At 37.7% G+C, this 13,145-nt stretch overlaps 1 protein-coding gene across 2 annotated transcripts in view; it reads right to left on the reverse strand.

Annotated features, from left to right (window-relative positions):
* ascc3 (activating signal cointegrator 1 complex subunit 3) overlaps positions 1–13,145 on the reverse strand; it is a 235,171-nt gene that overhangs the window by 128,585 nt on the left and 93,441 nt on the right. The window lies entirely within an intron of this gene.

Here is a 13,145-nt window from a genome sequence, read left to right on the forward strand (position 1 = left end):
CACACAAAGCGCCATTAAGAACAACACTAACAAGACAAAGAACCATACAATAACAGATCAATACAGTGGCAGCCTATGATTCATCCCATGGTAAAGTGATCAGATCATGCTCTGTGTTTGTGTGAGGCAATGAACAGTCAGCATGTCTTCTTTGTTTTGGCATCACTCACAGACTAATTATATTCAACAGGATCAACACATTATCTATACCAAATGTCAACAGACGTTCTCTCAGCAAATTGCTAAGTGCATATAATTCTGATGCAGTTTTATTCTCTTCTTTAAAAAATACTACAATGCATAATTAATCATCTGTGAACTGTTTGGCAAGTTGTTTGTGGATCTGTGAATCCTATTAAAATCGCCCTATGAAAACAGTTCATTAAATCCCCTCCAGTTTGAATATAAATCAATGTATTCAGCCATTAGAGACTGGCGTGCTCACAAGAAAGGAAGCGCCTGCTCCTAATTGGAGCTATTGGTTGATCTAAACGGAGGCTCCAGCAAATGCAACTACAGCCAAAGTGCTTCTTTTAATTGCTTTTTAAATACACACAAGAATGAACAAAGTTGACTAATGCTATTTACTTTCATCAACTGATGGCAAGAAGAAATAAATCAATCCACTAAATCTACTCAATACTAAAGGTTTCGCAGAACATGATTCACATTTAATTTAAGTAACTGCTGCACAGAAAAAAAATGTGATAGCTTAATCACAGAAATGCTTCATGTACATGAAGGGATGCCAATATTAACCTGAAAGAGCTGATGAAAAATGAAGGCATTACTAAAATAAGCACAGCAGCATAATGAAAGCTTGCTTATGTTGAGAGAAAGAGTGGATAAATGTCAAAGGGTTTACAAATCTGGGAAATGTTTGAAATAAACTCATGCCAAAACATTTTAAATTGAGTTCTTAATTATGAGCCTGTTAATGCTCATTTCATGAAAACACACATAAATGTCAACCTCTACAGATTTGCGTCATTTGAAAACATTGTTCCATCTTGCTTTATGTGAACTGAAATAAACATTATTGCCATACAGTGTTTAAATGACTAATATAGTTTATTTATATAGTACCAATTCACAACCAATGTTGTCTTGAGGCACTTTATAAAAAGTCATTTCAATTCAATCACACATTGATCCAAGTTATCAAGTGTACATTACATTTGGTTAATTAAATCAATTTAAGAAGTTCCTATCTAAGGAACAAATAGCTGTGGAACCTCGTGAAAAAAAGTGACATGTTTGCAGGTGCTGGTATTTTAAGTGTTAATCAGACTTTGAACACATTATTCAAGAAGATTTATTAACTTTCTCATAATAAATCATAGTAAATTAGCCATTACTATGACTAATTTGTTGTCACAATAAAAGTAAATCCCAGATTTGTTTTTTATACTAAGATACAGAAGGAACTCCTCTGAAGTGACATTAAATCCATGATTGTCTTCTGGATTTAATTGTATTGGGTAATGGGTCAGAAGTGAAACCCAGATCTCTCTCTCTCAAAAGGCCCACTCCAGATCCAGGATCTAGGTCTGTTCTGAAGTCTCCTCTCAATGGGACATTTCTGGCAAACATTCAAGGCATCCATGCCACAGGATTACAACCCCTTTGCATATTCTTTTAGTGGTTCCATAATCCTTCGGGTGATGGAACTATCCACGCTGAATTACACTTGACCTACTGTCAGGAACACCACAATTGGAATTGGGGACAAAGGGCAGACCCTGGCAGAGTCCAAGTTGCTCATCAAACAGGCTTGATTTCATGTCAAATATAGTAGCACACCTTTTGCTTTGTTTACATTAGGTCATAGTTGGTAAAGCATCCGCAGAGGAATCACTGTGGCAATTTTAAATTTGATAGGTACAGATACCAGAAACATAGATCAAGAAAACATTTACTATTGAACTCAATTTTTTAAAACAAAAATTAGAAGTCAGCTGAGAACATTCTCAATATATTTTCCAAACAGAAGATTTTTTAAAAATTCTAAGTTTTAAGTATTTTGAACATGGTGCTGGCTTCAGGCTGGATCTGATTTATTGTCTGTCATCACCATATTTTGTTGTGGCTGACATGGAGAACAAGCTATGCGAGACATTTTTTACATTACTGCTATTCTCTGGCAGGTGTATAGATGGATGAATCTTTACTCATTGTTAATTCGACACCAGACATGTTCAGCATATGGAAAACACCAGTGACATTTCCTGCAGCATTTATTCAGAATTTTGTTACATGTACATACACAATAAGGGCATTTAGGTCTGGTGCTTATCTAGACAATTTACATACTCATTAATAACATTATTTTATTTAGAATAGAATGAAATATATTTTATTGATCCCCAAAGAGAAGTTGTGTATTTGTTGACTACTTAGGTGCCAATTACTAAGTACAAATAAGGAATATAAAAAATATTATATATATATTTAACTCGCTTCCGGTGAGAATTGTAGTCATCCAAGGCTGCCCTTTGTCACTGATTCTGATCATTACTTTCATGATCAGAATTTCTAGGCGCAGCCAAGGTGTGGAGGAGATCTGGGGCCTCATGCATGAAAGAGTGCGCAATTTTCATGCTAAAACTTGGCGTACGGAGAAATTTAGAAAAGTGCGGCGCACAAAAAATTTCGGATGTATAAAGCCATGCGCACGCACTTGGCCACGCACCTTTCCTTTAAAAATCCTAATTTGCAGGAAATAGAGCGCAGCTGCTGGTCCGCCCTGTCGCCACCCATGAATACATATGAAAATTAATATAAATACCCAGAAGTCTGCCAAAACATGAAGCAATAACCATGGCAACATCCTTGTTTGTAGCAGTATAAGTATTTATAATAATAATAATAATAATTATATATTTCATTTAAAAGGTGCTTTCAGGGCACATAAGGTCACCTCACAAAACAAAAAATACATTTAAAAGACAAAAAAAATCCAAATTTAAAAAGAGAAAATAGCGCGTTCAGCTTTGATTTAAAGACAGCATGTCAGAGTCCTATGAGTGGGGAATGTGGACGTTTATTTTAAGTAGTTGAATCATGTGCATAAGTTGTATATTTACAGAATAGAAATGCTTTCTTCTAGAAAGGCGGATTCACAAAGCGAGCCTGGCTTGATTGAAGGCAGTTGCACTGGTACCGCGCTGTTCCTTCTTTACGTTTTACTCAAGCTCCAGGATAATCAGTCTGGGTAATCTAAACACTAATAAATCATCAACATTTACCAGCAGATCAATATGATCTCTGATCAATCGTGCCCTCTGAATCTTTCCATTCGCGATGTTCTCCATCAGAGCCAAAGTGCTTCACAATTACACGGTTCACATTTATCTACTGATATACTGTGATTATCTACACACTATGATCACCTTAAAAACAGTCAAACCTGTCTGGAGTTAATCTGCTGATCCAACCCTGTTTTCTAGTCAGAATGAAATTACCCTATAGATGCATTTCATGCGCACAGAACAATGCGTTACATCTTTATGAGACAAAAACTGAGGAAAAGTACTGTTTACATTCAAGTGAGGTTTTCACATCCTTTTTTTTATTTTATTTACTTTGTGTGAGTGTTAGCTTATTGTCTGAGGACAAATGCGGTTCAGTTTCATCGTTTACGTTTAAACAATAAAATATTAAAATCCTGAAAAAAAACATCGGGTTTGATGCTTCTTGGTCTAAATAACAATGAATGTAGTCAAGTTTCAGTGGATTTAGGTGAGTTTTGATGTTTTGTAGTCTGGTATTGTTCACAGAAAAAGTTTGCGTGGCTGCAATACATTTTCACACAAGGGAAAAAGTGTGCATATATTTACACAGACTTTGACGCAAAGTTAATTTTTATACAAAAAAATATGGCGCCGCACATTTTTTGTGCGTGTGCACGCTTTATAAATGAGGCCCCTGCTCTGGGCGATCCTTACATTTATATGCAAGGATCGCATCTCCGTTTTTTGCAGATGATGTTGTCCCATTGGCTTCATGGGGTCGTGTTCTACAGCTTTCACTAGAGCAGTTCGCAGCCCAGTGTGAAGCGGCCGAGATGAGGATCAGTGCCTCAAAATCCGAGGCTATGGGTTGAGCCAGAAAAGCATAGAGCGCCTTCTCCAGGTCGGGGGGTATGTCCTGACCCAGTTTAACTATCTCAGGACCTTGTTCACGAATGGGGAAAAAAATGGAATGGCAGATCGACAGACGGATCGACGCAGCGTCTGCAGGGAAGCGCTACAAATTAATAATTTTGTGCTATGCTCCACAGCAAAGGGAAAAACCGTTGAAGTACAACTGAAAACCACGTCTTTCTCACTCGTGGCCAGGCTACACACAGACTTGTTGCCATAGCAACTGACAACAACGACCCTAAAAAAAACACTGACATATTTCCCACACAAAGAGCAGAACATTCAGTCTGTTGCAGTAGTATGGTTTTAGGCTTAATGTTTATTTTGTGATTATTAAGTGATTGCTGTGGTACAAGGAGAAAACTATAAATATAAGGAACTTTACTGTATGTCTATCTCGCTGTTACTGTACTGTATCTTACTCTGCAGTTGGAGACACAATGTGTGGTATCATGAGCGCCCCCTGCCATGAGGCAAGAGAACTGTTTGCCTCACCTCGAATCTGTTCTCTGCCGTTTATGATCGCTCCGCAGAACACGAAGCATGTCACACACACACAGTTGGTGACAAAAAACACTGTACATTATATACATAAGCTGAATTATGGAAGATCAGTTCATATAATAAATGTTTTTCTTAACCATTTTATTGGTGATGTACAGACAGGAGGAACATGCTCCCATGGAATGGCAGCCACCGCAGTTAGAGAGAGGTTGCGCAATCCCAGGTGAGGCTCAGCTTCCTGCTGCCTCACCAGTTGCGCTTCTGAGCATTTGAATGGGAAATTGAGAAAATTCAGCGATCTTGAAGAAAAAAAGAATCAAAATTGGTTAAGCTAAATAAAAAATAAATACTTTACAGTACAAACCACATGGTGAACATAGTAATATAAATTATTTTATTATTATATTTTTCCATTATGACAGGTGCCTCACTTGCCTCATCTGACAGCACGTTACTGATATACTGTATATACTGTACATAATATCAGAGGTTGAGTTTACGGAATATTTTCCGTATTTGACTGGTTGTTTTTTGAAACGACGGGAAAATTTGAAGCCTGTCGGTCAATTTGACAGGTTATAATTAACACCCTTGACTGGTGCACATGGGTATACATTATAGACTTTATGCAAAGAGTTCATTGTAGAGGCAAATAAAATCAATCAAGAAAAAAGTCCTTACTGAATATCATCTCATGGATTCTGAACTAAATGCGTCAAAGACCGGGAGCTGACAGCGTGTTGAAGCGTTATGAACCGGACGCTTTGGAGCGCTAGGAAGCTCATTCCAAACCTTTGTTTGAAATGGTTTTTAATCCCAGTCTGCAGTACAGACCAGAGAAAACTAAACACAATGCAATGTTGCAGGGTTTCCCCCAGAAAACTTGCTAACCCCAGTGGTCGGGGTGCCGAGGCGGTCCACCAGCGGCCTACCATGTTTTTGTATTAAAAGATGTTAAGTAGACAGAAAATGTAAAAATATTACTGGGTAATTACATGTTACGGAAAACATTGCCAGTGAAACGCTAGTTAAACCCACAACTAACCTTAAAAAAAAACTAATAAAAAAAAATCTAATTAAAATGAATATCAATTATTTGCACTTCTGTTTAATCCAAATTAAGTCAGCGGCTTCATAAGGCCCCCCCAGAGCTTCAGGGGCCCCATAAATGCTAATATTTTAACATAGACCACACATACATAAATGTAACATTTGTTTATTGAGATTATCAATGCTGCTAAATTTGATTTAATGGTTTCAGCACACATAAATTAAAAGATTTTAAATTGTTTAACATTTATATGCAAGATCTTAAGGAGCTGGCAAGTTTACTTTGTAAAAGTTCAAAGAACAATATTCATTGTTAAATTGTTTTGCTACCATCGCTACAATTTGATGCTATGAGTTTAATATTTGAGTTTGAGTTTGTTTGCTCATAAAATGAGTAAACTGTGAGTATAACTTATTGCTTTTTAGGTTGGCCAATTAAACCAGTACCCCTCTCCCATATTTCACTAAATTTAACACAGAAGCTTTTAGATGTGTGGATGTTTTTAGCAACAAAAGGGGCCCCTAAGTCAAATTCTGCTCAAGGCCTCATACAGCCTTGGACTGGCCCTGCATGATGAGTTAAATTCACTGCACTGCGCAAAGATGCACAACAAACGGGAGATTTAATTCAATGCTGGTAATGAGGCTTTAGTAGCTCTTCCATTTCGTGTCTGTTGAGGTTTTAATAAGAGGACACAGAAACTATTTTGGTTGGTCGAGTTTGTGAGACGAGTTTCTCTGATCTCCACGCGGCCGTGCATTTTAACTCTGGTTGACTAAGTGGACAAAACATTTGATATGATTTGATGCATCATTTAATTGGAAAAAAAAAAAATAATAAAATAATATAAAACCAGCGTGATGCGTGACAGCGAGGCTAGCGCGAAAGCTCCTCACCGGGCTGAACATGCATGATGAGGTTAGCGCTGGTTCGTTAACCACTAACGCAAAGGCCAACAGGGACCACATACATAAACTTTGTCAGCGCAGACAGAGCCGGGCGCTGGAAGCATGTTGTAATGGAAAAGCCGCACAAAATTATTTGTCCACAAATATAAATCATTCTCTACAAGTTATTTCTGCGGAAACTGCACAGCCAGAGCTAACGCGGTGGGGTTTAAACTCCTACCTTGATCAAAAACTCTGGAAAGAAACATAATTCCTCACAGGGGGTTGATGTAAATATCCATACAGGCCAGCCTGTGTCCAGTTTGAGTGAAAGGAGGCGCACGCGATCCGCGCTAAGGTTAAGACATCCAGCTGCTGCAACTATGTTTGCAGACAGAGACACCTTCTGTGCCTCTATCTGTGGACCTAAGGATGGCAGATACAGTGAGATGGCAATATCTCACTATGTCTTCCATAAATTAGTCTATGGACAGAAGGATGGAAGTTACAGTGACACACAGGCAATTGGTGTACAGGGGTTCCCCCAGAAAACTTGCTAAGCCCGGTGGTTAGGGTGCCGAGGCAGCCCACCGTGTTTTTGTATTAAAAGATGTTAAGTAGACAGGAAACACATTAACATTAACACACATTTTCTTTGGCTGCCTAAGTGGACAAAGCATTTGATATGGTGTGATACATTGTTTAACAGGAAAAATAATACTACTACTACTAGTAATAAAATAATATAAAACCAGCGTGATGGGTTGATGTCAGCCTGGTCACAGGTCAGCCTGTGTCCAGTTTGAGGGAAAGGAGACGCGCGCGACCCGTGCTGAGGTAAACTTAAGACATCCAGCTGCTGCAGCGCACGAGGCAACGAGCAGAGGCACCAGCGGTGTGATTGGTCCAGCTTTAAATGCATAAACTATAAACCTATCTTCTATAAACATATATTTTAGAAATTTAGGAATAAATCTGTTCTGCCAGTGAAACGCTCAGAGCTACAGAGATGCTTGCAATCCGGCTTAAAAAAAAAAACAAAAAAAATAAATAGTGGTTTATTATTTTATTTATTTATTTTATTTTTATTTCCCTAAAAACATAAACAAGAATGGCTTAGCCTGGCAGTGGGGCTAGTAAAGCATGGCGCCAGGCCTATAATACACTGGGGGAAACCCTGCAACTTGAAGCTAACTTCACTGTGGTATCAACGCATTCACGATCTGATCACCAAATTATGCCCCACCTCTTTTGTGACAACTCTCACACATACAAAAAATGAGTCTCTCACACAGAAAAATGCAAGTCTCATACCCATTCATTCATTCATTCAGCCTAGTGTTAGTTCACACACATACATTTTCGACCTATCATTCAGAATAGTATGTCTGTATGCTTTGTGTGTATGCGTGATATTTTAGTTGTGTATATGTGAAATTTTAGTCTTGTGTGTGCAAGAGAGAAAAAAAATGCATACACGTGCAATCTCAGTCTTTTATGTATGCGTGTGAGAAAAAAAATGGTATGTATGTGATATTTTAATAGTGAATATGTGCAATTTTATTATTTTGTGCGTGAGAAAAATTGTATGTCTGTGTGATATTTTAATAGTATATATGTGCAATTTTAATATTTTGTGAGTGTGTATAAATCTTTAGTAGTGTCTGAGAGACAAAACATAGTTTTTGTCCTAAACTGTCCAAGTATTACAGCTTCCTCCCTCAGTCCAACAATGTTTGCGCATGATTGATTGTCCTGTCTGTGTTGCCCTGTGACGGACTGGTGACCTGCCTAGGGTGTACCCCGCCTCCCGCCCATTGACTGTTGGCAACCTCAATGGGAAAAATGGATGGATAAATATATACACTCACCAGCCACTTTATTAGGTAATACTGGGTTGGACCCCTTTTTGTCTTCAGAACTGTCTTAATCCTTCGTGGCATAGATTCAACAAGATACTGGATATATTCCTCAGAGAGTCTGGTTCATATTGACATGATAGCATCAGGAAGTTACTACAGATTTGTCGGCTGCCCATCCATGATGTGAATCTCCCGTTTCACCAAATCGGAAAGGTGCTTTATTAAATTTAGATCTGTGACTGTGGAGGCCATTTGAGTTCAGTGAAACCATTCATGTTATTGTCGTGTTCAAGAAACCAGTCTGAGATGATTCATGCTTTATGACATGGCCTGTAATCCTGCTGGAAGTAGCCATCAGAATATGGGTACACTGTGGTCATAAAGGAATGGACATAGTCAGCAACAATACTCAGTTAGGCTGTGGCATTGACACGATGCTCAATTGGTACTAATGGACCCATAGTGTGCCAGGAAAATATCCCCAACACCATTGAACCACCACCAGCGTGAACCGTTGATACAAGGCAGGACAGAACCATGCTATAATGCTTGCATGTTGTTGATGCCAAATATCAACAACATACAGTACAGACCAAAAGTTTGGACACACCTTTTAATTCAATGAGTTTCCTTTATTTTCATGACTATTGACATTGTAGATTCACACTGAAGGCATCAAAACTATGAATAACACATGTGGAAATATGCACTAAACAAAAAAGTGTAAAACAACTGAAAATACCCCTTATATTCTAGTTTCTTCAAAGTAGCAACTTTTTGATGTGATTACTGCTTTGCACACACTCTGCATTTTCTTGATGAGCTTCAACAGGTAGTCACCTGAAATGGTTTTCACTTCATAGGTGTGCCCTGTCAGGTTAATAAGTGGGATTTCTTGCCTTATAAATAGTCATGAAAATAAAGAAAACCCATTGAATTAGAAGGTGTGTCCAAACTTTTGGTCTGTACATATATATATTTCATTCAAATGTCGCAGCAGAAATTGAGACTCATCAGACCAGGCAACAATTTTCCAATTTTCTATTGTTCAATTTTGGTGAGCCTGTGTGAATTGTAGCCTCAGTTTCCTGTTCTTAGCTGACAGGAGTGCCACCCAGTGTGGTCTTATGCCTCAAGGTTGGACGTGTTGTGAGTTCAGAGACACTCTTCTGTATAGTTTTCTTAACTCACATATTGTTGTTTTGAGTTATTTACAGATTCTGAATGTGTCTGAGCTTTCCAATGATGTCAAACCCATGGAAATAAAAAGAAATTAGTAGTTCTTTACTACCAAGTGTTGTCTGCATTAATAATATTTAAGTCTATTTGTGATTTAGAAGCACAATTAAAGAAAAATAGACTTGAGTTGCTTTAGCAGAAACAAAAAATCATTTTTCCTTTCTCAGCAGCTATGACTTAGCTTCCTCTGGTCATATAATATTCCTGGATTTGTTTTCTTTCTGGCATCTGCAGCTCTTCTTTTGAGTGACTTGGTTTTAAGCCAGTTTTCCATTATTACTTTTAACACAATCCTTTGGTAAACTTACTGTAGCGTCGCACTTTGAGCTCATGTTACAGCAAATAAATGGCCGTTTACATGCAATACTTCACGGAGCACTAGGGGGCGCCAGCGGACCACCAATGGTCCAGGGATCACAGTTTGAGAAAGAGTGCTCTATGGGCATGGAAGGAGGAGGGATTCTGAAAATCCCAGGATGTCACATCCATAATTGCATCTATATGCCAGCATCCTTTCTGCATCCATGGTAACTAGAGCAGCCATGGCAAGTGGAAAAAGTGGGAGGAAAAGGTATGTGAGATAAAGATGGAGAAAGATAGTTACTGGAATGCAGTATGTTAACTGATCGCTCGTCCATGATAAGAGCCCTCCTAAATGAGGTCTGTGAAATTGTGTGTGTGTGTGATCCCCATGAGAGTACACTTACAATTAAACAAATGTGAGAAAATATCATAGCACTCCAAACTGCTCTTTTCTTCTGTTTAGTGGATGACGTGAAATATTGAAGAGTGGGAAGGATAATAAATGTTTGCATTATCCTTCATAAAGCTGTTCAGAATGGCAGCCTCAGCTGTGCATTCATTCATACACTGATATAAAGATTGCTAAGTAATGTAGATGAAGATAAGTACCTGGACCCCAAAGTGAGGTTGCAGTACTCATTGAAATTCAAACAACACATGTAGACTGGACAATGAAATTCCCATAGCCCCCTCAGCAATTCTGCAAGATAAAGATCTAGTCCACTGTTCAACAGCCAGGACAAAAGTCACAGTACTGAGTCAAAATTGAAAGCCTTAGATTACGCTTTCACAGGGAGAATGAGGAGTGTGATTTCTCGATAGATGGTGCTAGAGCGTGTGCTCCAGTACCCTTTTTTAAAAATTTAACCTACCACCTCAGTCTACCTCTTCACAGGTGATGTCTGGGTTTCCATGTGATATTTCACAGGTATGCCAACTATGACAGAGCTTTCAGAATCTCAGGGAGAAATCTAGTCCACTCCTGGCACTCTACCTCTGAAGTACGTTTTTACTTCCATGATGATATCTGCCACAGCATGCAGACCAGATGTAAACTTGAGTTTTAATCAGATCTTACTGTGGGCACATAGCTATGCCTCAGTAGTTCATTTTCACTGAATGAACATTATTGAGAAACATTATTAAGACACATTATTGTTTCTTCATTAAACATTATTGTTTAATAAAGAAAATGGATGTCCATTTTTGTCATTTCTGGTATTAAAAACATGTGCAGGCAGATCTGTCCACACAACAAATTGCAGAGAGCAAACAATATTGTATATCTGAATGACAACATTTTACTGCGTTGTTCCTTTTTCTTTTTTTTAGTATTTTGTAGTTATTTTCACCATTTTCACATTCCTTGTTTCAAATAAGCAATAATATTCTGTAAAACCATCCAATCACTGAATTGTATGCAGTGATTGAATGCATACATACAGTGCAGTCCTAGAATGCATTGTATGCTAGAATGATCTAGCTTTCAGTTTCAGTAGTTTTTCAGGGCTAAAATGAAGGTTGTAATACAAAAGAAGGGTACAAATCGAGCAAGTCAGCATAAAGCAGCATAAAGTAAATATAGATTTTACCATGTCAACACAGAGGCGTTTCTGCCTGCCTTTCAAAGGCATGGTTGCTCCAGCCTCTGAACTGAGACGAGGAACCTCAGTCCTACACATGTTGCCTTGAAGCTCTACCAAGAACACTTTCTTGATAATTTGGTAACACCCTGTCTTCGTCATTTTGTTTTAAACTACCAAATTTGTCAATAATTGCCCTTAGCAATACATTTTTTTATCCATTCTCAAATTAAATGTATTGCTGCACAATCCTCCAATGTATAATGTTGGAGTTTTTGCAGCTTTATCACCCTTTTAAACTGTGCAAGTCGTTAAACATGACATCATATTCTAAAATGAACACCAAAAGGGCAAGACAGATGAAAATATATGAAATGTAGGGAACTTTAAGAAATACAAGAGCATAAAAAGTTAGAAGATTAGGGCACATATCTCAGCAAGTTTCAACAAACTTGTTGAGATATGTGGACAGAGATTTTAGACTTAATCATTTTGTAGAAATGTGCTGAAACCAACACGTTAAAATGATGAGATCACAGAAACAAAGTGAAAGAGGCTAAATGAAGAGATAGTGGTGTGCCATAGCGCTTCAGTCTGTTTGACTAATCATTCTCCTTGAGAAACCTTTTCAAATGTCTTTATAAAAAGGCAACTTTAAAACATCTCAAGATGAGCTGGAATTGGTCCCATTTCATTCACAGACACCAAACTGAGCCCCCTTTCTTTTGAATTCATAAGTCTCATAAGGCTTATAAATGTCGTGTCTAAGCTGTGCAATCATTCAAGTTAAACTCCTTTGGATAGGTAGATATGCACATTCCCCATCCACCTCAACAATATTCCAGGCTGAATAAACAGAAATTAATTTTACTGAAGGGGCAAGGGAGAAAAGACATGGCTTTCCTCTCTTCATTAAAATGAAGACAAGATGTCTTGGCATCTTCATAAAGAATTCATTGTTTTAACAAATTCATAAACTGAGTTTACAAATAAATAAACCCTCTATATTTCTATTATCATAGTTAATGTTTTTTTATATTCTTACCACTTTTAGGACTTTTGTGTGACAGAAGATGGAGTGGGAAGCCATCTGTTCTTTCCACTTCCTTTGTCCATTATTATTGAAGATTTTTATCTTTTGAGAATGACAACAGACTTACAGTATGTGTTCACTAGGTAATTAGAACACTCAGTCGCTACATGACGTTTTGGCATTTATCACAACATACTGAAGGAAAAGGCCACAATGAAGAAAAACAAAAGGCTTGCTTAAATTGGTAGCAGACTGGATATTGTTCATCACATCCTGTAAAGGGGTCACACCGCCAGATATCCAGTGTGCGCAACACAGAGCTAAGCTTAAAATAAACATATTTGCATTTAACTAGCATTTGACTTCTAAAAAAAACAACTATGTGAATGAAATAAGATAAATTTATGTTTGTAATTAATCCATAGTTCAAACATTTTGTCACTGACACCTTATGATTTTAAGATGGCTTTTTAATATTTTTACATCTTTACCAAAGAAGCAATCCTTATAAATTCATCCTCCACCTGATCAAAGTCAT

This window comes from Xiphophorus hellerii, chromosome 3, assembly GCF_003331165.1.
Source record: "Xiphophorus hellerii strain 12219 chromosome 3, Xiphophorus_hellerii-4.1, whole genome shotgun sequence".
NCBI lineage: Eukaryota > Metazoa > Chordata > Actinopteri > Cyprinodontiformes > Poeciliidae > Xiphophorus > Xiphophorus hellerii.